The 26189-nt window shown below is 40.4% G+C and overlaps 1 long non-coding RNA gene across 1 annotated transcript in view; it reads right to left on the reverse strand.

Moving 5' to 3' along the window:
* LOC119871642 overlaps positions 1–8767 on the reverse strand; it is a 37237-nt gene extending 28470 nt beyond the window's left edge. Inside the window, exon 1 of the long non-coding RNA XR_005357630.1 lies at positions 8630–8767. This is a non-coding gene — a long non-coding RNA (uncharacterized LOC119871642). The remainder of the gene's footprint in view (positions 1–8629) is intronic.
* Between the last annotated feature and the right edge of the window lie 17422 nt (positions 8768–26189).

Raw genomic sequence — 26189 nt, forward strand, 5'->3', positions numbered from 1 at the left:
TCTGGAATGTTCACATAGAAGTATTTTCTTGACTCAGTCATGCATTCATCCATTATTGCCAACCTAGTATGGGCCAGACACCTTGTTAGGCAGGGAGTGAGCATCCAATGAACCTGATAATTATCCTCTATATAGGAGTATGCATTTTTTTTTCCTGAAGGGAGTGCTAAGGAACCAGTGCAGATCCTTTCTAAAAGTAGTATTGCTCTTTTAATGTCTGTGAATGTTTATCCACTTCTGACAATCACCATTCAGCTAGAAGGACTTACCAGAGAACCTCCTTATTGTTCCACAGATGGTATGTTTGGTGGGGGGAAAATGTGAATTACACATTAATTCAACAATGTTGCATATTTCTTCAGATTAGAAGCTGCTTCCAATAGGACCCATAAATGCAGAACTAATGAAATGGAGTTAAAAGCCAAGGCCCAATACCAGTTCTAAACACAAAACAACACAGAATTCATAAGCATTTTACTTCTCTTCCAGGGGACTGCAGGTAGGCTCCTCACACAAATGGCATTCTGAACAACTGTGTGCAAATTGATTACTCCTTAAATGAAAGTCCACCTCAAATATACCTAAAGTAGCTATCTTTAAAAGGAAACTATACCAAATGCTTTTGCAATGCTAAAAATTATCTTGGAAAATAAATAATGAATCCTGGAATTTATAAATCTAGACTGTCACATATCAAGGTTGCTTAATAAAACAACTTAGATGAACATTTTCTATGAAAATTCCATTTAAACCTTCCACATGTGTGATTATTCGTCATCGTGGTCTGCAGCCACCAACGAAGTCCAAAAATAATTCATTCCTACTTCATTTCGTTAAACAGGCACATTATGGATATGAGGCAATAAATGGCAATTTTCATAACATTTAGCTCTTTCACACAATGAATTAGCAGGAACTGAGACTACAAGAAGGTTTGAGTCAATGAACAACTCTCATCCTAATTATGAAGGATTTACAAGAAGGGAGTGGAGTGACTAGGGCATGGTAATGGGGCTGGAAAAGGCCAACTTCCAGAACAGGAAATCTATTTGACTATCAAGCTGCAAACTGTAATTTATTAAAAATGTAATTATCCACAAAACTCTTATTTGCAGAACCCATTGAAGAAATATTGACATTTGGAGCTGTGTTAAGGTCTCTGAAGTCCTCATAGGGCAATGGAACCTTCCTTATCTAGTTTCATGTTTGTGAAGGTTTTCTCCTTCCCAAAAGGCACAAAAAAACAGGAGGAAATTGCTCTATAACAACAGTTCCTCAGGTCAGTTATTGGAAAAGAAAAAAAGAGGTGCAGGGCCTTGGGATCCTTCCTTTGGCCCTTCTCATCCCCTTTCCATAATGACCCCAAGTCCAAGGGCTGGTGTCATGGGTAGGTGTACAGCATGTGCACATGCTTCCGTGCTCTGGGCTCGGAAGAGCCCCCATGCAGGCTTTAATGTTCTGCTGTCACTGTCTTTAAATTCTGAATTAATTTTTAACAAGGGGCCAATCATTTTCATTTCTCACTGGGCCACACAAATTATGAAGCCATCCTGCCAAGCCTCCTTCCCACCCACGCACACACACCACAGACATCTTCTCCAGGACCTCTTCATAGCCACTTGTTCTAACCTCCACTGGGTCAAGATGATGGAACACTGGTTTGGAGCTAGAGGTCAGAGTGCACTACTGGGTTCAAACCGTCCTCCTTGTGAGCTTTGTGACTCTGATCTCCTCATAGAGAGATAGCACTCACCCACCTCACAGGGTTGTTACAAGAACTAAATGAGATAAAGCATGTAAAGGTAGGTGAGAACACATACCACAGAATATTCTTTCTGTGGTAATTACTACATTAGGAACAGGAAGAGAAGAGGAAGGAAGAGGACGGCCTCACCTGTGAAACGCTGCCTGCCCTCCCAGGCTGAGTTCACTAGCCTCCCCTCTATTTAATGAACCATTCTGAGTATAGCATTACCATCCCACCAAAATACTGCATTTTCCTAGACTTTAGACATCCATGTACCACTTTCAAATTCCACTCTATCACTGCTATCTATCTATCTAATAGGTTTGTTTAGATCAACTTACTTGTTTAAGTGAAATTGTTTTACCTTGCAAATAAACTGTGTAAAGTGAACACCAATATCCCACATAAAAAGGGAAGGTAACACACAACAATTAGAATTTTTACATGGTTATTCACATACCACCTAAAATCCTCTTAGACACCACCAGTAGCACCCATGTTGACTTTGTGTCCTCTTCCACTGGGCTCTGAGCTCTCTAAGCGTAGCAATTATAGTCTCAATTCTATTTCACCAGCTAGAAAACAGTGCACTATGAGCAGAAAGTTCTCTGGAACCATTTGCTGAATGAATACTTGTCAACAAACTGTTAAGAGTGATAGGCCCCTACAAAGATGCTCATGCTTTAGCGGGCGGCTTCCTAAGGCCCTAAAACCTTCATATCCTAAAGGCAATGGATCTCTCCAATGCAGCATTCCTCAAAATGTGGTCTGAGAACCACCTGTATCAGCATCACCCTGAGAGCTTGCTAAAAAGGCAGATTCCAACCCTAGTCAGAACGTATTGAATCAGAACCTCTGTACATAAAGTACAGCCTAGTGGTAAAATTTCAGGCATTGACATATAGTAGTAGTAACAGTAGTACTAAAAACAGCTAACACTCTCTTTGTTTTGCATATGTACCAGGACTTATGCTAAACATTTTACATACATTATCTCACCTAATCTGCTTATCAATTCAATGAGGTAGGTGCTTGCCAAAGTCACAGAACTATTCAGGGGCAGGGACCATTTAGGCCAGGCAGCCTGACTCCGGAACCAAATTCTCAATGACAGTACTATACTCATGAGTAGAACAGAAGTTTCTGGAGAGAAGAACTATGGATCAATCCATGGGTCCTTTGGATCTCACCATGTATTTTTCCGTTTATAAGCTCAGATCTGCCTGCAGTATAGTCATCAGCCAAGTAGAAAGCATCACACACAAAAATTATATTTTGGCTCATCATGTGCATTCAAAGTGCAACCTATCAAAGTTGACTGAATACAACTGGAATAAAAAAGCATTCCTCATTATCAAGGGAATAGGGACCTCCATTACTTGGGGGGACAAAGCTGCCCTTTCAGAGTCAGAAGACCACACTGAGGAAGCCACAGTCTCTAACCTTCAAGAAGTGGTCGAATGTTCTCATAAGTGAGCTGTCTCAATCTGAAATACTGAGTTCCCTGACACTGTAGATGAACACTGCAAATGAGCTAAATCATCAGTGTCCAGATATTCTAGAGATTTCTGCCCCAGGGAGAATTAAAGTTGATTAACTCCTGAGATAGTCTCCAAATCTAACTTTGGGATGCTTCCATCTTGCAAATAACAAAAAGAAAATCAATTTAAAGTACTGTTTGAAATAGATACATTTGTGTTCTGCTTTAAAAAAAAAAAAGAACAACAACAACAACAACAAAGAAGAAAGAAAAAAATGGAAAAAAAGAAAAGGAACCCCACTGGCTGATGTTAAGAATCATAGAAGTCTCATAAACACTATGGAAGAACAGACCAGATGGAAGCATTGCTGAGCAGGCATATTATTAATCATGAGTCAAAAAGAAAACAAAAAACGCACTGAGTTGGGTGACATCCATTCTGGAAATATTTAGCACAGCCTGGTTCCTGCTGAAGTCCCGATGTGGGAGTTTACAGTTCAGTGCCCAATGGAAACATTTACCTTAGCAAGAGCTGAACACCATGCACATTCTTGTTCCATGCAATTATCAATCTCAGTGGTGGCAAAAAGATTCTTAAATAAATAGGCTACACTGCCTGTTCTTGAGTCTTCTGATTTAATAAACCAAAGAGATAGGAACCATCTTTATCTAAACTGGATTAGTAGGTCAGTGATGAGCAATTGTTATTATAGAAGAGTCATTTCTGAAATAGTCACCACGAGAAGAAAGTCCTAGAATGAGTCCCTTTAGTGTTTTTTGTTGCTGTGAACTTCGTTTGGATACTTTGTTTGGAATTTTGGATGAAAAGCCACATATATAGGCCATGTTCCCAGGGCTGTTGTTAGGCTGGCTGGACATTTCAACAGTATTAAAAGCTGCTTATTAACAAACTGTTGTGATTACAGGGGTAAGGAGAGAAAATGAATGGGAAATATCAGAGAGGGTGACAAAACATGAGAGACTCCTAACTCTGGGAAACAAACAAGAGGTAGTGAAAAGGGAGGTGGGCGGGAGGATGGGGTGACTGGGTGACAGACACTGAGGGGGGCACTTGACGGGATGATCACTGGCTGTTATGCTATATGTTGGCAAATCGAACTACAGTAAAAAAATATACAGAAAAAAAAAAAAACTGTTGTGAGTACACAAATCTGCCCTCAGTGCTATGAGGCTTTTATGTGGCTCAAATAACTTCCTGTATGTAGGTGGCAATCATGGGGTTGGCCATTTTCTTTTCTCCTTGTTAGTATTTTTGTTCACTTAGCTCTTTAGCTAGTTGTTATGCTGCTGCCATGGTTTTGACTTCCAATTTTTTTTCATTTGTTAATTTGTTTCCAATGTAACTACTTGTGGAAAGAAACATTTAGAGTTACTTTGCATAAATGGAGTTATTTGGGAAGTATATTTTCTTGGACTTTTGCATTTCCTTTGGATCTCTTGTTCAGAGAATACCATCTTCTCTGGATATAAAATTCTTGGAACACAGCTGAGATCACTTGGATACTCTGTGTCCTTCTGATGTTAGTTATTTAATGTGAAAAGGCTGAAACTAATTTGATTTTTGTCCTTTTAAAATTACCTCTTTTCTTTTTTTCCTCTAATTTTCTGTTTGGAAGATTGTCCCCAAAACTTGAAATCCTTACCAGGATTTGTCTTGACATAGAGTCTATTTAAGGTTTGGTGGGAAAATCTGGGAAACAATTTCTATCCAAGTGGGTTTTTGTTGTTTTGTTTTGGAAGATTTTCCTTGATTGTTCATTTAATCATTACAGATAATCTCTTTGCTCTATATTTTTCTTCCAATATTCTTATCATTTGTAGGTTACACTTGTCACCTCTGGTTTCTGTATCTCTCCCTGCCTTTCATCTAAATCACCTTTCCCTGCATTCTTTCTAAAATGTATCTCCTGGTGGCACCTGGGTAGTTCAATCGGTTAATTATCTTCCTTTGGCTCAGGTCATGAACTCAGGGTCCTGGGATCAAGCCCCACATTGGACTCCCTGCTCAGTGGGGAATCAGCTTCTCCTTCTGCCCCTCCTTCCTGCTCTTGTGCATGCTCTCTCTCTTACTCTCTTACTCTCTTGCTCTCTCCCTCTCTCTCTCTCAAATAAATAAAATCTTAAAATGAAATAAAATAAAATGTATCTCCTGTTCCTGATGACATTTCTACAGTATAGACTCCATTTTTCCCTGCTTCTAATCAACAATCCCAGTTGTGACTTTCATTTTGTTTTACTTTCTTTCATCCCAGACATTTTAAGAAATTATATCCTCTATTTATCTCATTCAGGATGAAGTATTTTCAAAATTGTGCTTCTGCCCATTGGAAAGTTTATTTCAAGAGAAGAACTTTCCCCTGCACTTCTGACACTTGACTCTCCTCCCCTGGTGCTACAGTTTCTCCCCACACCCAGGGAGTTCTTCATTTGGCGCAAGTTCCACGGGTGTTTGTACAGTCTTGATCTTTCTCAGGTTCTGGCTGGGACAAGTAGTTTTTTGGGTTTGGGATTTTTAAAATATATATACATTCTTATTTTCTTCAACCTATGTCCACGGGGAACATGGAAATCTTAGTGTGATAAGCTTGAGGAGTGGCACCCCAAAATATACCACTTTGGCATAAGGATTATTTTAAGCTAAAGATTCTTCAAAAAGCAAGAAGGAAATTCCGATCTTTCCTTTTCTTCCTGAAAACGAGAGATAAAAACTCCCATATGAAAGATACCCTCCCTGTACCAGAAAAAAAGAAACATTTTTTCAATGGTGAATCATAGAAAAGAAAAATCAACAGACCTTGTTAAAATAGTTCATATCTTCCTTTAGCCTCCCCACATAGTTTACTTTTTCCAAGTTGCTTCTCTTTGTTCAAGGCAGCACAAAACTATTTAGGTTTCACCATTTCATTGGGTCTTCCCTCCTTATGAGGACTCCCTTGACACATAAAACTCGTATTAAGTACATTTGTGTGGTATTTTCCTGTTAATCTGTCTTGCATTGGCCTTGTCCCTGTCCTTGTCCCTGTCACTCCACTTGAGAATCTCCCACCCGCATCCCTGAGCACTTATTGAAATCCTCCTTATCCCCAACCCCTGGGTTAGTCTCAGGGCCAATGTTATTAGTCTTAGCCCTGTTTTGTATCTCTCCTTCTACAAATCATTTCTCTGCCATGCTTCTTTTAATTCTCTTAGTATTTTCCACTCAAGGTGTATTAACAGGTCCTCAATATAAAATTTACTAATGCAATATTTTCTATTTTTTATATGAAGCATTCAAAATTACCTCCTTGAGGGTTTTCTGGTTTTGCTGACCAGGTCTGGAATTGGCTTCTGATCAATATTTATTAAAGTGAGAAGTATTCTTCTGCTCTTTTAGAGAATATGAACAACTTTCCAGTTACCCACGTTCCATATTTCAAGAATGGACTAGATTTCCACTTCCTCTTTCCCATCAGATCGGCATCTGAGCCTCAGCTGTTGATCTGCAGCCACAGGGCCTAGCACAGGCTTCCATACTTCTACTAAGTGAGTGTGTTCATCTCTGAGATGTGAGGGGAGAACCTCTATGGGTCTGCTTAAGAAAAATCAAGTCTTGCACGGTTTGTCGGGACGGAGGATGTTAGCAAGCAGCCCCTACGCTGAATCTAGCACGCATGTGTTGCATGGCTTGTATCATGTCTTTAAAAATTGCCAAGTTAGTTGTTAATGTATAAGCCCCTGGATTTATTGCTGAAATATCCAGATTTTGACTAGGATGGTTAGCACTTTCTGCGGTTACCAGCTGTCTCTGGCACCACCTGCTGGCCACATCACTCAGTGCATCCATCAGACAGTTGACTACAAAGATGAGGTCCCTAAAGGTGAACCAGAATCCATTTGCCTTGAGGATCAGAAACATCCCTTAAAGGCCAATGTTCCAAGGCTCAGATGGACACAACAGTAAGTTCTTCCCAAGAAAATCTCTGTTTATTCTTCTTCTGCTTTCTAGGGTCAAAACGTGTGCTTTATTGTGGTTGTTGTTTTAATAAATACAGCCACTATTGTGTATGGTTGAATGACCATAATCATGACACTGCCTTCCCCATCTAGTGAGTTTACTATGTAGTCTGCACTGCATTACCTCACGATATTCCCAAAATGGAAGGTGCTGGTAATAGAAGGGCAGACACCTGAGTCCACTTCTCAAAGACCACCCCTCAGCCACGTGGCCTTGATAAAGTCACTTCTCCCTGCAGTGCCTTTAGTGAGTGCTAGCTCACCAACACTGAACTCCTCTCCAACTGAGATAATCCTATAAAGCTGTGAACACAGGCATCTTGTTGTATTGCACCTCACAGATATCCAACTGTTTACAAACTGAAGCTGTATAGCAACCCTGTCTGGAGCAAGTCTATTGGCACAATTTTCCAACAGCATTTGCTCACTTCATGTATCTGTGCCACATGTGGGTAATTCTCACAATATTTTAGGCTTTTTTATTATGATTGTATTTGTAATGGGGCTCTGTGACCAGTGACTACACCTTTTAACTTTAATTTTTTAATTAAGATATATACATGTTTTTAGATTTAATAGGCTACAGTATAGGGTAAACATATGCACTGGGAAACCAGAAAATTCATTGGACTTGCTTTGTTACAGTATTCACTCTTTTGCATGGTCTGAAATTGTACCTGTGGTATCTCTAAGGGGCACCTGATTAGGGTCAGGCCCTCAGGCACCATCCAAACCCATGCTGTCCAGTATGAAGCTACCAGCCATGTATGACTATTGAGAACCTGAAATGTAGCTAATCCAATCTGAAATATGCAATAAATATAGAATGTATACTGAATTTTGAAGACAATATGAAAAAAAGAATATAAAAATACCACATTCAGGTTTACCTGGGTGGCACAGTCGGTTAAGCATCTGCCCTAAGCTCAGGTCATGATCCCAGAGTGTTAGGATCAAGTCCTGCATCAGGCTCCCTGCTCTGTAGGGAGCCTTCTTCTCCCTCTCCCTCTGCCTGCCGTTCCCCCTGCCTATGCTCTCTCTCTGTTGAATAAATGAACAAAATCTTTTTTTAAAAATACCACATTCATATTTTTATATTGATTGCAAGTTGTTATGATAATATTTTGATTATATTCAGTTAAATAAAATGCTATTAAAATTCATTCCACCAGTTTCTTCTTAATTTTTTATTGTGACACTAGATAATTTTAAATTGTACACATGATTCATGTCATATTTCCACCGAATAGCACTGCTCTAAACAGCTGAATGTTTAAAGCACACAGTTATCTTACATAGCAGCAGGAAGAGCAATTCTATATCCAGGACCTTTTTAATTTGTGTATTTTGTCCTTTTATGTATGAATCTCTATGATAAATATAAATACCTGGGTCTTCTGTTCATAGGATGGTCACTTTAGTCTGTCAGCACCTGTGAATCTTGAAGATGGCCTCCTGGGAGCAGGAGTCAGGCTGCCTGGGAAATCTCATGAAATCTTCTCTACAAGGCATCTTAAAGAGGTGCTCTGGTTCAGAGATAGAATTAGAGGGAGTCAGCAGCGACTGAAGAAGAACTATAAATAACTAATACACTTATGAAAATGCTCTCTCATGCTGATAATCAAAGAAATGAAATTAAAACATGAGATTTCATTTTTAGTCTGTCAGGACACAGAATTTTTTTTAATTATAGCCAAAGTTAGCAAGAGTATATAGAAATCAGTATATGTATTCCCTGCCTGGGAGAGTTGAAGTTTACACAGCCTTTCTAGGGGGTAAGTTAGCAATATGGAAAAACAGCCTTAGAACTGCACATGTCCTCTGAGCAAGCAAGTCCACCTCTAGGGATTTCATCTAAAGCAATTGTCATGGCTGTGCACATTAACTTTTCTGTAAGGATATTCATTATTTTGCAAATTATAACAAAAATAACATCAAATAGAGGACTTTTTAAAATTAAGTCATATTGAAAAAATAAAATGCTGCCATTAAAAATTATGCAACAGACTATTCAATAATAAATTCCTCCTCCCCCTCCTCCTCCATCCACACTCTTCAATTCAGCGTGTGTGATCTTTTTATGGTGAAGCAGACTGTGTCACTCTCCTGTTTAAAACCCTCACTATTAAAAAACAAATTAAAAAAAAAAAACCTTCACTATTGTGGCACCTGCGGGGCTCAGTCGGTTAAGTAACCAACTCTTGATTTCAGCTCAGGTCATGATCTTGGAGTCATGAGATGGAGCCCTGAGAGGGCTCTCTGCTGGAGATTGTCTCTCTCCCTCTCCCCCTCCCCCAACTCTAAATAAATAAATAAATAAATAAATAAATAAATAAATCTTAAAAAAATAAATCCTTCATTGTCTTAATTGGGTGTTAGGATGAAGCCCTTAATCCACGTATGGCCCTAGGGTCTGGGCCTGACTCCCTCTCCAGCTTCATCTCCCGCCAGGCTCCTCCCTCTGCTCCCGTCCTACTGGCCACAGGGACCCTCTTTCAGCCCCATGGGCCTAGAAAGCTCTTGTTGGCTCTGGGTCTTCATTCATATCACTCTGCTAAGATGCTGCCTGCACCCCACTCTTTCTGGCAAAAACCTCCTCATTCTAGAAGGCTCATGTTAAGTGCCGCTTCCCCAGAAAACCATTCCCTAACCCCTCCCTGTAAATTAGGTCTCTTTGTTTCCTAGCATCTTCTCTTCCTCCCTGTGACTTCTCAGTTTCTGACTCTGCATTTATTACTGTGATTATTTGTGGAATGCCAGTCTCCCCACCTCCCTGTAGGACTTTGCTCATATCTGGCATGCAGGAGATGTCCCATAAATGCATGCTGACCAGGGGCACCTGGGTGGCTCAGTGGTTGAGCATCTATCTGCCTTTGGCTCAGGGTGTGATCCTAGGTCAAGTCCCGTGGGGGGAGCCTGCTACCCCTTCTGCCTATGTCTCTGCCTCTCTCTGTGTGTCTCTCATGAATAAATAAATAAATAATATTTTTTAAAAATGCATGCTGAACAAATGAATGATATTTAATTCATAAAAAGCAGGTTATACTAAACGAAGTCAGACACAGAAAGACAAATACTATATTATCTCACTTATATGTAAAATCTTAAAAAAGAGAGAAAGAAAAAGCCAAACTCACAGTTATAGAAAACAGATTGACAGAGGCAAGGGGGGTGGGCAGGGGGGAATGGGCGAAGCTGATAAAAATAAATAAGTCCTGGTGATGTAAGTTACAGCACAGTGACTATAGCTAATAACTTTGCATTGCATATTTGGAAGTTGCTAAGAGAAGTAGATCTTAAAAGATCTCATCACAAGGGGAAAAAATGTGCAACTATGTTGAGGTGACAGATGTTGACTAGATGTATTGTGGTGATCATTTCACAATAAATACGAATATCAAATCATTGTGTGGTGTACCTGAAACTAGTATCATGTTGTGTTATATCTCAATTTTTGAAAGGCAGGTCATAAAATGGTGTAATAGGATTTTAGTATCAATGTGCATATGCATATGATTCTAACATCTAGACGTAGAAAATAAAAAAGACCAGAGGAAAATCCAAACTGTTCATAGAAATGTTTCTGTGTCATGATGTTACTTTGCTTCTTTCATTCTGATTTTCTACAGGGAACATATCTAACTTTCAAAATCAGGAGAAAATTTATTTCAAAAATACTAATAATCACAAAAGCCCTGGGTTTGAGTCTCCACTCTTAACGCAAGTTTGATCTCGGGAAATCTCAGTCAGCTCTTCACAGACTCTTCACTATAAATGGGGACAAGGACACCTGCCCTGACTATTGATAGGAGAATTAATGGAATAATATACTTGTAAAGTTTTGCACATATTACAGTAATTACTCGGGTGCTTTAGGGTGTGAGATGGACCCACTGTGTAGGGTGACTGGCATTTGCCCAGTGGTTGTGTACTTTGCAAATACCGCAAGGAAATGAGTTGGGTAAATGGAAGCTGTGTCTTTTGATGGACACCTTGATAGTCATCACCACCCAGTGAGGTGAGGCTTGGGCTTTGTTAATGCAGAAGGAGAGCCACTCTGGGGAGAGAAGTGTAAGGAATGTTACAGAACAAGGATATTGCCTCTCCTTTCCCCAAGACCAAAAGCTGGGGAAACAGGTGGCCTCCCTGCTGGCTCTCAGCAAGGGTGAGAAAGATGCAAACGGCAACATGCAGCTATTGGGAGAGAAGTATTTTTTTTGTACTGAATAACTCAACTTGGTGGACTCTTTCTACAGTCTCTTGGTAAAAATCCAATGATTATGGACATTCTTTCGGGGTTCTTTCTCTTCAGTCTTTTGCTTGTTGAATGCAACTTCGAAGAAGAGCTGCTCTGATTCTGATGGAAGAAAGCAGCTTATTCAACTTATTCCATAAATATTTATTGAGCATTTGTAAGTGGTGAGGCACTATGCTAGGAGCAGAGGATCAAGTGGATGAACAAGGCACTGCCCTTGCATTCAAATAGCACAATCTAATCATTATGATCTCCTGATTGTAAATTCCCTTAACCTCCCCCCACCCTGCACTGCCCACTTCCTGACTTCTTGCTCTGTGTCCCCACCACCCCCATTTTAGCATTTATCCCACTGAACTGTACTCATGAACCTTGGAGCCTATCTCATTTAGCCTGTAATCTCCTTGAGGACACAGACACTACTCTGAATCTGCATCTGCAGCATAAGTCTGTTATATATGGTGCTCAATGAATCAGCAAGTGAACAAATGACTTAAATAATTTCGTAAGCAAATGCCAATAAAATAGGGAAGATGATCTAGGAAGTAACTGTTCAGTTAGGCTTCATGCTTTGCAAACTGAGTAGAGATATCCGCTACCTTCACACCTGTGTCCTTTCTACAGGAAATAGACTGGGGGTTCACCTAGAGGATAGGTACAGGAATAAGGAGCTGTTTCTCCAAAGCTCTCTCTAATCCAGATGTATGTCTGATACAGGTGCTTCAGTGCCCCTGGAGAAGCTCACAGCTAACAGGATTCCAACAGACTAAGAGTTCCTCCTAAGAGAAGTCATTGTATTTACTGAAGGCTATCAAAGATATAGGTCATCACTACCCTCCCCCCATTATCACAAGGTATAAAACTGGACAAAACTGTATAACAGCTTGTGTACCCAATGGCAAGGGCCATATTCTGAGAAACACAGGAAGAAACTGAAGATAAATAGTTCAGAAGAAACAAAGTTCAGGGAAGATGTAATAACTGATTTCAAACATCAGAATGGGGATCCCTGGGTGGCTCAGCGGTTTAGCGCCTGCCTTTGTCCTGGGCCTGATCCTGGAGTCCCATATCAGGCTCCCTGCATGAAGCCTGCTTCTCCCTCTACCTGTGTCTCTGCCTCTGTGTCTCTCTCATGAATAAATGGATAAAATCTTTAAAAAAAAATCAGAATGACCAAAGTTAGAAAATAAATGATATTTTTTCCTTAATGCCCCCCAAGGTCAAAGCTAGGCCCCCACAGGTGGGTATTAGAGAGAGGTGGGTTCCATGAGAGACTTCTAACTCTGGGAAGCAAACAAGGGGTAGTGGAAGGGGGGATGGGGTGACTGGGTGACAGGCACTGAGGGGGGCACTTGACGGGATGAGCATTGGGTATTATACTATATGTTGGCAAATCGAACTCCAATAAAAATATATATACAAAAAAAGAGAGAGAGAGAGATGGGTTCCTGGCTCAATGGAAGAGGTACAAGTCAGGAAATGATTATAAAGGATGCATGTTGGTAACTCAAGGTCAAAGGCAATAACACAAAACAGAACTGCCTTTGAAATGTTTCTTTCCAAGTTCACAAATACAATGCTGGATATGCTTGCTAAGGATACTTAACTGAATCACTTAGTTCCCTTCTACTAGGAAAGGATGCCAAAGCTAACATCCTGTGAGTGCTCTTCTCAGATTGATGGACTCATGGCTTTGAAGGGGCTTTGGCTTTTCGGCAACTTGCCCCCTTCATAACAGCTCTACTTACTTTGAGTGCACTTTTGACCTGTTCAAGTCCACAAGGCTCAGCTAACATTTCTATAATGAAATGTCCATGGATCGCTGTGGGCCACAATTATCCCTCCGTTCTTCAAAACTCATCGCCAGGGTCCTTCTGCTTTGACCTCTTTGGACTTGTCATTTCAGCTGTTCAAGTATTTATGTTTGCCCTCCAGTTAGATTCTAGTCTCCTTAAAGGAAGATGCTATATGCTTTTAATCCACAGGGACTAACAGAGTTTCTCACATTTAACAGGCCCTCAATAAATGTCCACAGATCTGGTGCTGCTGGATTCAAGCCAGAGAATGGAGGGAACCCATTCTGTCAAGGTCTTGGAAAACATCTGTGTTTTTTCAGCACAGCATTTGCCATCCATCATAGAGGAGATTGAAACAGAAAGAAGTCAAGCAAAGTACAAGGTCATTCGCAGGAGCCCCAGCAACTCCATTCTCCAAGGTTGGAATGTTCTCTCCCTCTCTCCAAACAGCAGACCAGATGGTCTCCTAAATCTTGGCTTTCATGGTTTAACTCTAATTACAATGTTAGTTAGCAATGAGCTCGGTGATTCAAAATCACTAGTAGATACTTTCCAGGCAGTCGAGCTTTTTTTTTTTCTGCTCTCACTACCAACAGGGCGGCTTTGTCATCAGCCTTGCTTTTGCCTCCTGTATTATAATTGCCTAGCTGTTTAGAAAATGAAATGAGCTCAAGACTACCAAACCTAGCTGAAAACAGTGAGCACTCCAGGAGACAGGAGGTAGCAGCAGCCAGATGGCTAAGTAGCCTCTGATGATATTGCAGTCAAATTGGGAGACACAAATCAGAGAATGCTCCTCAGTTGTGCAAATGCCATGTACCAGGTGTGGAACTCAGAGGTGCACATGTGTTTGCCTAGTCATTTTGTGAATGTGGGTGAGAAGAAACCCTTACAAGTGAATCCCTGGAATTGTAAATGTTAGAAAGAACTTTTCAAGGTCATCTCATCAAGACCTTTCCAAATACACAAATGCTCCATTAAAAGGACTCACTCAAGTTCTGGTTCAAACTTCCCATAAAGGAAATTCATAAAAGGGCCTCCTCATCCATCAGATAAACCTTTTCAAATAATTAAAGAAGATCTCATGTCCCCCCAAATCTTTACTTGTTTAAATATTCCCCCAAGTACTTAACTACACTACTTGTTTTAATCTCAAATTTCTGCCCTTAACCTCACCATATATTTTCCCCAGGGAATCTATTCCCCACCAGAGCCCTGCTGAGGTGGCTTGATCAGGTTCCATACCACATGACCCTACCTCCTGGTCATGGTTGATTGGTCCAGAGGTGGACACCTAGCATAAGCACAGCTACCCATTGGCATCCTGCATCATCAGTCTGGCAAGAAAGATGAGCTGGGCCAATCTGGTTACCCTCCTAAAAACTGGGACCTTGGTAGCTGAGAGATTGTTGTCATTCAACTGTGGGCTGCTAAATTGGAGGGTTATGCAGTCAGGGTAGGAGTAGCCATTTGAGGCCAGGAGCAGGATGAGTAAGCAAAGGAAGGAAGCATTTTAGGAAAGACAGAATATTGGAACAGATGTAGAGAGAGAAGCAGAGTCCCCACCAAGTAAGATTGAGATGAGAAAAAGACCATTCCTGCCTACCCCAAGACTTGAGTCGTAGCTTTTTCGGGATCCCAGGGCTCCTCAGCCTTTAATTAAAGGATGAGGAAAATTGAAAGAATCTCTATTCCTTGCAACTCTAAGATGCTGGGCTAGGAACTCTCTTTTCTAGTGGCTCTCCCCTTGAAGGGCAGTCATACATTTCCATGCTACTCCAAGGGTAGACTTTTTTCAATTGGGTTTGCCATATGTGTATGTGTGTGTATGTGCACATATGTGTATGATAGATACCACATACATTATAAAGTCTGTCTAAATGAAACAACTTAGAAATGACAGCATGTGACAACCATGCAGATATTTATTGTATGCTCACTGCCCACAATGTATATAGTACTGGATACAAAGTAGTAGTGGCCATGTTCAAGGAGGGTAGAAAGTCCAGTAGTGAAGTAAATGCAGTCACATAAAACACAGCAGATTGTTATATGCTACAGTTAAAGATATGCTACAGTTAAAGATATGGGGGGGGGCGCCATTATTTTTTCTCTCATTCCTTTCTGTACTATCAGATTTTTCCAACAAAACACACGCATGATTTTTTATGTCAAGAAATATTATCTGGGCATGGAAATTATGGGTACTTTCTTTTGTTTTCTCCCATTTATTTTTGACTATGAAAAAAAGCTTTGGATTTTTAATAAATGCAAAGTTAAGATAAAAGAGAAATTTAAGATAAATAATTTCATGAGAAATTTAAGATAAAATACAGACATCAACACATTTGGAAATACAGGGGAGAGAAAATTCCTGACTGGGGAGATCCAGAAAGATGTGGTAATGACACCATTTCATTAGGACTATGACAGATGGAAAAATAAAATAGGAGGCTATGTGAGGAGAAGATCCTCCAGGGATCTGCAAAAAAATAGCTAAGGCAGAAAGGCACGATACAAGGTGGTATGTCCAGGGTGAGCAATCCAGCATAGCTGAACAATGGCTATAAGGCAGGGAAAAGCACAAAGGTTATTTGGCCCAATTTGTGGAAGGTCTTGAATGCCCAGCAAAGGAAAGACATGGTCAGAGTTTTGCTTAAGATGGCAGCAAAGAGAATGGAAATGAAAAGAAAGAGCTTAGAAGCAGGATCAGTAGTGAGAAGTCATTGCAATATCATTTCCCAAAAAAAGTGACCTTTTGTTCATGTGAAGCTATCAACATGAAAGTTATATTGTATGATGAGCATGTTTGGAATCGCCTTGAAACATGTTTCAAGGCACCTGTGACTACATATCTTTTTTATCCATTTCATTCATTTTAAGCTAACTGTGTCATCCAGATTGCTTGCTGGCAAAATTGAATTCAAGTACTTCTGTCTTTTCCTTGGGGGATGCAGGGAAGTATTGGGGAGGGCTTGTGTGAGAAGCCAATAACCAAATAAATCTGTGAAGATGAAAGTGAAAGTAGGGTAAAAATGAAGACAGCATTGAAAACTTCATCTATAGTTTCATCAGGAAGAAGGTAATGGTGGCCATGTGTCAGAACTTCAAGCAGCTTCTCCAGCTTAAGCTTATTCCATGTGGTTGGGTTGTGAATACTACACTCTTCCCTCCACGAGGAGTTTTAAAATATTACTACATGGCTTTGATCAACTAAAAAGATGTACTTCTTCATGTGTCAATGCCCACATGAACTTACAGAAAATTCAGGAATCAAAGTTCAGCCTCATTCAGCCTAGAACCCAGACCTAGCATCAACAGATCACAGTTTATTCTAATTTGTGGCAACTTTCTATTCACTGGGATGGTAGTTTGAGGCATTCAGCAAGGTTGTAACACACTATTAGAGAGTCTTTACTTCCAGATTCAAAGACTGCTTACAGAAAGGTGAGCCACAGTCACTGAAAGTGATCAACCTTATTTCACAGAATAATCTTGCTCGTTTATCACTCAATAAACTGTTTCTTTGCAGAAATAAATGCTTGAGAACTTTACTGCCCACACAAGAGATCATGAAGCCAAGCTAAGAGGCAAGGAAATGGGAAGTGTGCAGTGGGATGGGAAGAGAAGACACTTGAGAGGTAGGAATTACAATATCTGATGACTAAGTATAAAGATCGAGAAGGAGAGAAGAAACAAAGGTGGTGCCTTTCCTCCATCAATAATTAGGCACGTGTGCCCACTATGTCTTCCACATTGTGCTGGGTGGGGAGGTTACACCTGTGAGGGAGCCCTCATGTTGCTCGCTCTCTGGTAACCATGACAAACAAGTGAGTAGGAGATCACAACAAAGTGGAGAAACAAGATGACGCTGTGGAAATGGTTAGAGGAGAATTCTAACATAGCCAAGAGGCATCAGAAAAGATTGCCAAGTAGAATGAATAATAAGAGGTACTGTATAAAAGTAAGCCATGTGAATGGCAGATCACAAGAGGAAGTGATTCAAGGCATATACCCTGAGTCAGATGTTGCAGATTCAAATCCTGGCTCTGATACTTGCCAGTGGTGTGACAAGTTACTAATTCACTTTGTGTCTCATTGGCCTTATATATTAAGTGGGCATAATAATTCCTTCTTTGCAGAGCTGTGGTAAGGACCATATTAAATCAACTAACAAAGCTCTCGGCACAGTGACTGGCACATGGTAAGTGTGAAGTGAATGGTAACACTATTTCTGAGAAGAAACAGCATGTGCAAGGCTATAAGGTACAAAAGAATATGTGAAAAGGCTGTAAGGTAGGAAAGAACGTTCAAGGGAAGTAGTTCAGTGTTGCCGAAGTGAACAATATGTGTCAGAGGAACCGGAAATGCTGAGCCTAGAGAGGGAAGCAAAGGCGAGATGGGGGAGGCTCTTCTAATATTACCTAGATGGCCAATAGGATGCAGTAATGTTACTTGAAAAGACACAAACTTGGAGAGAAATCTAGCACGTTCTTCAGGGTTTCATAGTCTTGGGGATTACTTAACAATCATTTTATAACTACTCCCATGAGGAAGCATGCATTTCCCAGAGGAGAAAACAATGGAGATGAGACTGAAGTAAAAGCCATAAATGTCAGGTCAGTAGTGGGAAGCAGCCAAGGAGTCAGGAATGGTAGGAAACAAGGAGGTAGCCAAGCCCTTGGATCAAATTCCTCAGAGAAGGAATTGGGCCCATTTCAATAATGTGACAGAAGGAAAAGTTACTTTATCAAAACTGTTTCTGACCTGGCAACTTACTAGTGACAAAACCACTCCCTTCCTCCATGTCTTAGTAAACAGGGGAGTAGCCTAGCTTGGTCCTTTTCAACCTAGGAACGGCACCTAGGAATCCATGAAGATGCTAAAGAGAGGTTCACACTCTCTTGTCAACACACTTTTTTAAGACCCCAAGGCAATGCTACTTCTTTCAAAGCTCCAGTAGACATGGTACATCTTCAATAGATTCATAATCATTAGGAGACTACATCATTTGTTTGTTTTTCAAAAAATTGAAAAAAATATATAATAAAAGGAGGACTGGTAGTAAAGAAGTTTGAGAACACTGGACCAAATCGTTTCAAAAGACCATTCGGGTTCTAACATTCCAGAATCCTACTTTCACCTACAGTAGGTATTGGGCCTATAAAAGTCAATGTCTTTGAGGTTAAAAACATGGGATTCAGAGTCAGAAAGACCTGGGTTCAAATCCCAGTTCTAGTACTTGCAAGATAAATGCCCACAGCCAAATTATTTAACCTCTATAAATTGCAATTTTGTAATAACTAAATTGAGATTAAAATAACATTTTCCTGACAAAGTTGTTGGAAGGAGTGAAATAATACAAACTTCAGTCATTGGTGTATTCCTTCCTGATCTTTACCATATCTGCTAAAACCTGAAATATTAGTCAGATAATATTTTTCTTTAAATCAATTTATGTTTTCACTTAAGTCAATGTACTGTAACAGGAAACTTTAAATTGTTATCATAAATAGAAAACCAGTATCACCATAAATTGATAGTAACCATAAGAGATGCCAATAAAAATCATATTGAAAATTTTGTCACAGTAAATAACAATTACATTTTTGTTAGATTATAGCTAAATACTATTTCCTGCTTAAGGCTCTGGGCCTGAGGCTATCCTCTCTTCATTAAAATGGAGATTAGCGTGCATTAAGAATAGAGTCAAAAACACAGCAATTTCCAAAAGCTCAAAAGAGAGTTAAGAAGGAAACTTTCTACATGATTCAGTGCTATTCAGTGCTTCAACTGGTATTACCTAAAATAATCTCTCATAACACATATGCCACATTTGAGGTACACTGAGATAATGTATTCAGAGCTCTTGTCATTAGGCTTCTCATAAAGTCACTGGATAAGTGTTCATTTTATTGCTCTTGTTAAGAACCAAGCCACCTGGCCCTGACACAGGCCCCTGCCCTCCCCACCCCACACTGGCTAGAGGCAGCCTGGCCACATCACTGCAGAAGCCTCCATAAGGAGCATAGTCATTCACTCCTCCTGTCTTTCAAGATCACTTAGTCAGTTGGATACATCCAGGATACATCTTTAATTTACCCCTTTCTGTCCATTTCCATAATGACTGCCCATCATATAAACCTGGTTCTTATAACAATCTACCCTGCCTCCTTACCCTTCAAGATTCAGCTGGAAACATTGCACTAAGAAGACTTTCCTGGCCCTCAACCCCATGCCAGGCTGAGGCAACAACCCTAGACTGGTGTACAAACTTCTATAAACCTTGCTATATTGCAGTACTCTGTTTGTGTCTGTCTTCCCCACTCAATCATAAACCTCGGGAAGCCAGACGCTATGTTCAGTTCACCTTTGTATTTGTTTGTACTTAACATAATAGATACTGAGTTCAGTTTTCCTACAAGGACAGAAAAAAGAATGGATGGATGGATGGATAGAAAGAAGGGAAGGAGGAAGAGAATGAGAGAAGGAAGGAAGGAAGGAAGGAAGGAAGGAAGGAAGGAAGGAAGGAAGGAAGGAAGGAAGGAAGGAAGGAAGGAATAGTGGGTCTGACAATGATAGATCACATTGTTTCTGACTTCCTGATTTCCTAAAACAGAAGAAAAACAAGGTAATTCAGGCAGAGTTGGCTTAATTCCCTCTTGTCCAATTTCTGTACATCCCCTCCACACACCATCCGTGGCATTTTCCTCGTCTTACAAATACCTAAGGACTGTAGCCTTCACAGAAACTACCTTGGCTCCCTGCCAGAAAACAAACAAGCTTAAGAATAAAGAAAAATAAATAAATAACAACAGTGACATCTCGTACTTTGAGGTCTGGGAAATGAATTCCAAATGGGAGCTGAACTCCAAACCAAATGTTTGGCTTTCAGTGACAACCAGCTACTTGGCCGAAAGCCTCAGCCCCCTCCTGAGACCACTTAGAAAATGTTGGCCCAGAGCTCTTCCTGAGAACTGCTGTCTCCCCTACACCTTTCCTAAGCAAAGAAGAAATTACTGCCAAGAGAAAACAATCAAACTTTTCTACCAACTTCCTCAAGGCTGTTGTTTGTGGTTGATCTTTTTCTTACTTGGGAACTTTCCAAATAATTCCTCAGCAATTAGACTGTGTTTAGAGAAAGTCTACTCAAATCGGCTGATTAACACACCTCTCTCTCTCTCTCTCCCTCTCTCTCTCTCTCTCTCTCATACAGACACACACACACATGAAATCAGACTGTTAATCTGGTGACTCTGTGCTATTCAGATTGCGCAGAAATTTAGGTCTCACAGCATGTAGCTACTTACACACCCTGCACTTGGGAACAAAATGAGCTTCCAGAATGTGGACAAAATTGAGAAGAGGGACCACGGAGGCTCCAAGGCATGCCAGGAGGGGACACTGGGAAAAATGCACACAGTAAAAGAAAACATTTCCTGTGTACCTGACTCAGCTAGACTAAGCTTCTGGAAAAATGTTAATAATGCTGGTTCTGACCGAAATCATGGAGTTATTTCTCTGCTCCCATCCTCTCTTTAAATTTCTCCTCAAGACCAATATCCCTGATGAACAAGACCAATATCCCTGATGAACACAGATGCAAAAATTCTCAACAAGATACTAGTCAATAGAATCCAACAATACATTAAGAAGATTATTCACCATGACCAAGTGGGATTTACCCCGGGATGCAAGGCTGGTTCAACACTAGTACAGCAATCAATGTGATTGATCATATCAGCAAGATAAAAAACAAGAACCATATGATCTTCTCAATAGATGTAGAGAAAGAATTTGACAAAATACAGCATCCATTCCTGATCAAACTCTTCAGGGTATAGGGATAGAGGGAACATTCCTCATCATCTTAAAAGCCATCTACAAAAAACCCACAGCAAATATCATTCTTAATGGGGAAACACTGGGAGCCTTTCCCCTACGATCAGGAACAAGACAGGGATGTCCACTCTCACCACTGCTATTCAACATAGTACTAGAAGTCCTAGCCTCAGCAATCAGGCACAAAAAGAAATAAAGGCATTCAAATTGCAAAGAAGAAGTCAAACTCACCCTCTTCGCAGATGACATGATACTGTACCTAGAAAACCCAAAAGACTCCACCTCAAGATTGCTAGAACTCATACAGCAATTCAGCAGTGTGGCAGGATACAAAATCAATGCCCAGAAATCAGTGGCATTTCTATATACTAACAATGAGACTGAAGAAAGAGAAATTAAGGAGTCAATCCCTTTGACAATTTCACCCAAAAGCATAAGATACCTAGGAATAAACCTAACCAAAGAGGTAAAGGATCTATACCCTAAAAACTACACAACACTTCTGAAAGAAATTGAGGAAGACACAAAGAGATGGAAAAATATTCCATGCTCATGGATTGGCAGAATTAATATTGTGAAAATGTCAATGCTACCCAGGGCAATTTACACATTTAATGCAATCCCTATCAAAATACCATGGACTTTCTTCAGAGAGTTGGAACAAATCATCTTAAGATTTGTGTGGAATCAGAAAAGACCTTGAATAGCCAGAGGAGTATTAAAAAAGAAAACCAGAGCTGGGGCTGGTTCACAATGCCAGATTTCAGGTTGTACTGCAAAGCTGTGATCATCAAGACAGTGTGGTATTGGCACAAAAGCAGACACATAGATCAATGGAACAGAATAGAATCCAGAAGTCGACCCTCAACTTTATGGTCAACTACTATTCGACAAAGCAGGAAAGACTATGCACTGGAAAAAGGACAGTCTCTTCAATAAATGGTGCTGGGAAAATTGGACACATGCAGAAGAATGAAACTAGACCACTCTCTTGCACCATACACTAAGATAAACTCAAAATGGATGAAAGATCTAAATGTGAGACAAGATTCCATCAAAATCCTAGAGGAGAACACAGGCAACACCCTTTTTGAACTTGCCCACAGCAACTTCTTGCAAGATACATCCATGAAGGCAAGAGAAACAAAAGCAAAAATGAATTATTGAGACTTCATCAAGATAAAAAGCTTCTGCACATCAAAAGAAACAGTCAACAAAACTGAAAGACAACCTACAGAATGGGAGAAGATATTTGCAAATGACGTATCAGATAAAGGGCTAGTTTCCAAGATCTATAAGAACTTATTAAACTCAACAGCAAAGAAACAAACAATCCAATCATGAAATGGACAAAAGACATGAACAGAAATTTCACAGAGGAAGACATAGACATGGCCACCAAGCACATGAGAAAATGCTCCGCATCACTTGCCATCAGGGAAATACAAATCAAAACCACAATGAGATCCCACCTCACACCAGTGAGAATGGGGAAAATTAACAAGACAGGAAACAACAAATGTGGTAGAGGATGTGGAGAAAGGGGAACCCTCTTGCACTGTTGGTGGGAATGTGAACTGGTGCAGCCACTCTGGAAAACTGTGTGGAGGTTCCTCAAAGAGTTAAAAATAGACCTGCCCTACGACCCAGCAATTGCACTGCTGGGGATTTATCCCAAAGATACAGATGCAGTGAAACGCCAGGTCACCTGCACCCCAATGTTTATAGCAGGATTGTCCACAATAGCCAAACTGTGGAAGGAACCTCAGTGTCCATCAAAAGATGAATGGATAAAGAGGATGTGGTTTATGTATACAATGGAATATTACTCAGCCATCAGAAATGACAAATATCCACCATTTGCTTCAACATGGACGGAACTGAAGGGTATTATGCTGAGTGAAATAAGTCAATCGGAGAAGGACAAACATTATATGGTCTCATTTATTTGGGGAATATAAATAATAGTGAAAGGGAATAGAAGGGAAGGGAGCAGAAATGGGTAGGAAATATCAGAAAGGGAGACAGAACATAAAGACTCCTAACTCTGGGAAACGAACTAGGGGTGGTGGAAGGGGAGGAGGGCGGGGGGTGGGGGTGAATGGGTGATGGGCACTGAGGGGGGCACTTGACGGGATGAGCACTGGGTGTTATTCTGTATGTTGGCAAATCGAACACCAATAAAAAATAAATTTATTATTAAAAAATAAATAAATAAAAATAATAATAAAAAATAAAAAAAAATGTGGTCTATGTATACAATGGAATGTTCCTCAGCCATTAGAAACGACAAATACCCACCTTTTGCTTCTACATGGATGGAACTGGAGGGTATTATGCTGAGTGAAATAAGTCAATCGGAAAAGGGCAAACATTATATGGTCTCATTCATTTGGCTAATATAAAAATTAGTGAAAGGGAATAAAGGGAAAGGAGAGAAAATGAGTGAAAATATCAGCGAGGGTGACAAATATCAGTGAAGGAGACACCTAACTCTGGGAAATGAACAAGGGGTAGTGGTAGGGGAGGTGGACAGGGGGTTAGGGTGACTGGGTGATGGGCACTGAGGGGGGCACTTGGCGGGATGAGCACTGGGTGTTATGCTATATGTTGGCAAATTGAACTCCAATTAAAAAAATAAATTTTAAAAAATTTAAAAAATTAAAAATTCTCACCAAAAAAAAAAAAAAAAAAAAACAAACAAACAAGAACTTCTCCTCAGACCACATGTTGAAAAGCCAAGTTCAAGGCCTTACTTAGTTCTCATTTCCAATGCTACAATATTTGGCCTTAGCTTTCTTTCCACTAATGTCCCTGGTGGTAAGGTATCCATGACAACACAGGCAGGCCCACCATCCTGACTCCTCTGTTCTGGTCTTAACTCAGTCTGAGGGAAGCATTGAGCTCCAACTATACTATATGCAACAAAGCCAGTGAAGACCTAAACAGTCACAGAGCTTCGATGAGGGGCAGCCTTACAGACCAGATATACACAGATTTGGGAGAAATATTTGAGCTTCAGATCCAAGCTCAACTGTGCAAAGTACTCATACTTCTGAGCTTGAATTCCTCATCTGTAGGAATGTTCCCTGTTTTAAAGGATTAAATATGATGATGAAATTAAATGATGCTACATATATAATGTGCAGGATCTATTATGATGTAGGTGCTTCAACAAATGTTATTGAATGCTAAAAGAATGATGAATTCCCTTGTTCAGACTCCTAGTTAAGAAAATCCAGGCAGATCTTGGAGTCTCTAAGAGCAGTTTGCTCAGTCCCTGGATCCCATAAACCACTCCTCCTTGCCCCTATTCCCCAAGCACCAGGACACAGGCAGTAGGAGCAACTGGCCCCGTGCAGGAATTAAAGGGGAGCATTATCTTTAGAGAATTTAAAACCAACAAAAGTCAGTCTGATTTTATTTTCACCATACTCCAGCGATTCTAAGCACTGTCAGTGATAAAATACTCCTCCTCACCCCCATCCCCCACCTGTATCACTCAAGGATTATGCACCACATCTTGGCTGAGTCCTTGCCTGGCCTCACATTCTATCTGGATGGGTCAGAAGCCAAACACCTGGATTCATCCAGGAATCAGAGATACTCTTAGATCTTTGCCTGAATCTATCTATCCTTAGGCTTTTTGGTTTCAAACCAAAAGAGAAGAAACATTCTGAGAATAAGAGATAGTTATTCTAGGCCAGCAAGTACGTAAACAGGCCCAGACCAGAATAAGGGCCCAATTATCAGACAGAGCTCCACTCTCCTCTTTCACTGCCCCTTGTTTGGTGTCAATGGGCCTATTTCTTTGAAAATTGAAACTTGATCCTTAAGCCTCTATTTGGTTTTTATATATAGATAAAGGGGAGTGCAGGGAGAATCATGTGACCAAGCTAGAGGGGCTATCTAGTTCAACTTTTTAAAATGGGGTAACTGATGCTCAGAGAGGTAAAGTGATTGATCCAAAGTCACACAGCAAGAGAGCAGCAAAGGGGGTAATGAACACCTAACTGTGCCTTTGTGAAAAGTAAGGCAGTGCAAACAAAATGGCGTGCTCCCTGCTGGCACAAAGTAAGCAATTGGTAAGAATTAACTACCACTTCTATGTTGCTGCTGTTGTTTTTGTTAAAACAGGACTAGAACCCACATCTCCAGGTGTTGGGGAAGTCTCTTCCCAGCACCTAGCTCAGTAACCATCCAACCTGTGTGTGACCATCTCTGGTGTGAAACACTCCCCTCACCTCCAGAGACACCCCATCCTGCCTCCAGGCCCCTCTATGAAACAACTCCACTTTATAATGAGTTGATGTGAATCATCTATCCTCTCATCCCTTGTGTCCATTGGTGAGTCCTAGATTTAATCTCAGTAGCATCAAGCCTTTTACAAAGAGATTTGGATATTAAATCAGACCATGTTGGTCTCTGGATAGAGACCATCCAACTAGCCTGCCTGAGTGGTAAAAAAAAAAAAAAAAAAAAAAATTGTGTATATATATATATATATTATCAGTCATTCACCTCAAGAAAGAAAAGGCCAGTCTTTATCTAACTAACAAAGAGGACACCTTCATCATGGCAAGCCTGCTGAATAAATCAAAACAATAAGTTTGCAGGAGGCAAATGCCCTCTATTAGATAAATTAAGATGAGTGCCTCAGTAGATGCCCATTATCCTGACAGGAGCAGAGAGGAGAGCTCGTGTCTGTCAATCTTCCCTCTGAAAAGACAGCACTGATTAGATGCTGACACGCAGTTGTGTCTGAAGAGCAGAAACAGACAACAAACAAAAGGGGTGCCTTGGACATCATCTTTCCACTCGATGTCACACAGAACATTTAACACAACCTTACAGCTCTACACAGCCTTTTGTACCCTTTAAAAGAATGTTTATCACTTTATTTGGCCCTCAAGGAAATTCTGTGATATGAATTTACAAAGGTGTTTGATTTTACAGATGTGGAAATTAAATAGAGAACAGCCGGCCATGGAATGGACAGGCCAATGATGCATTCACTGGGCAAGTGAGTGAATACCCAGCACTGGGCCAGGCTCT

Source organism: Canis lupus, chromosome 4 (genome assembly GCF_011100685.1).
Source record: "Canis lupus familiaris isolate Mischka breed German Shepherd chromosome 4, alternate assembly UU_Cfam_GSD_1.0, whole genome shotgun sequence".
NCBI lineage: Eukaryota > Metazoa > Chordata > Mammalia > Carnivora > Canidae > Canis > Canis lupus.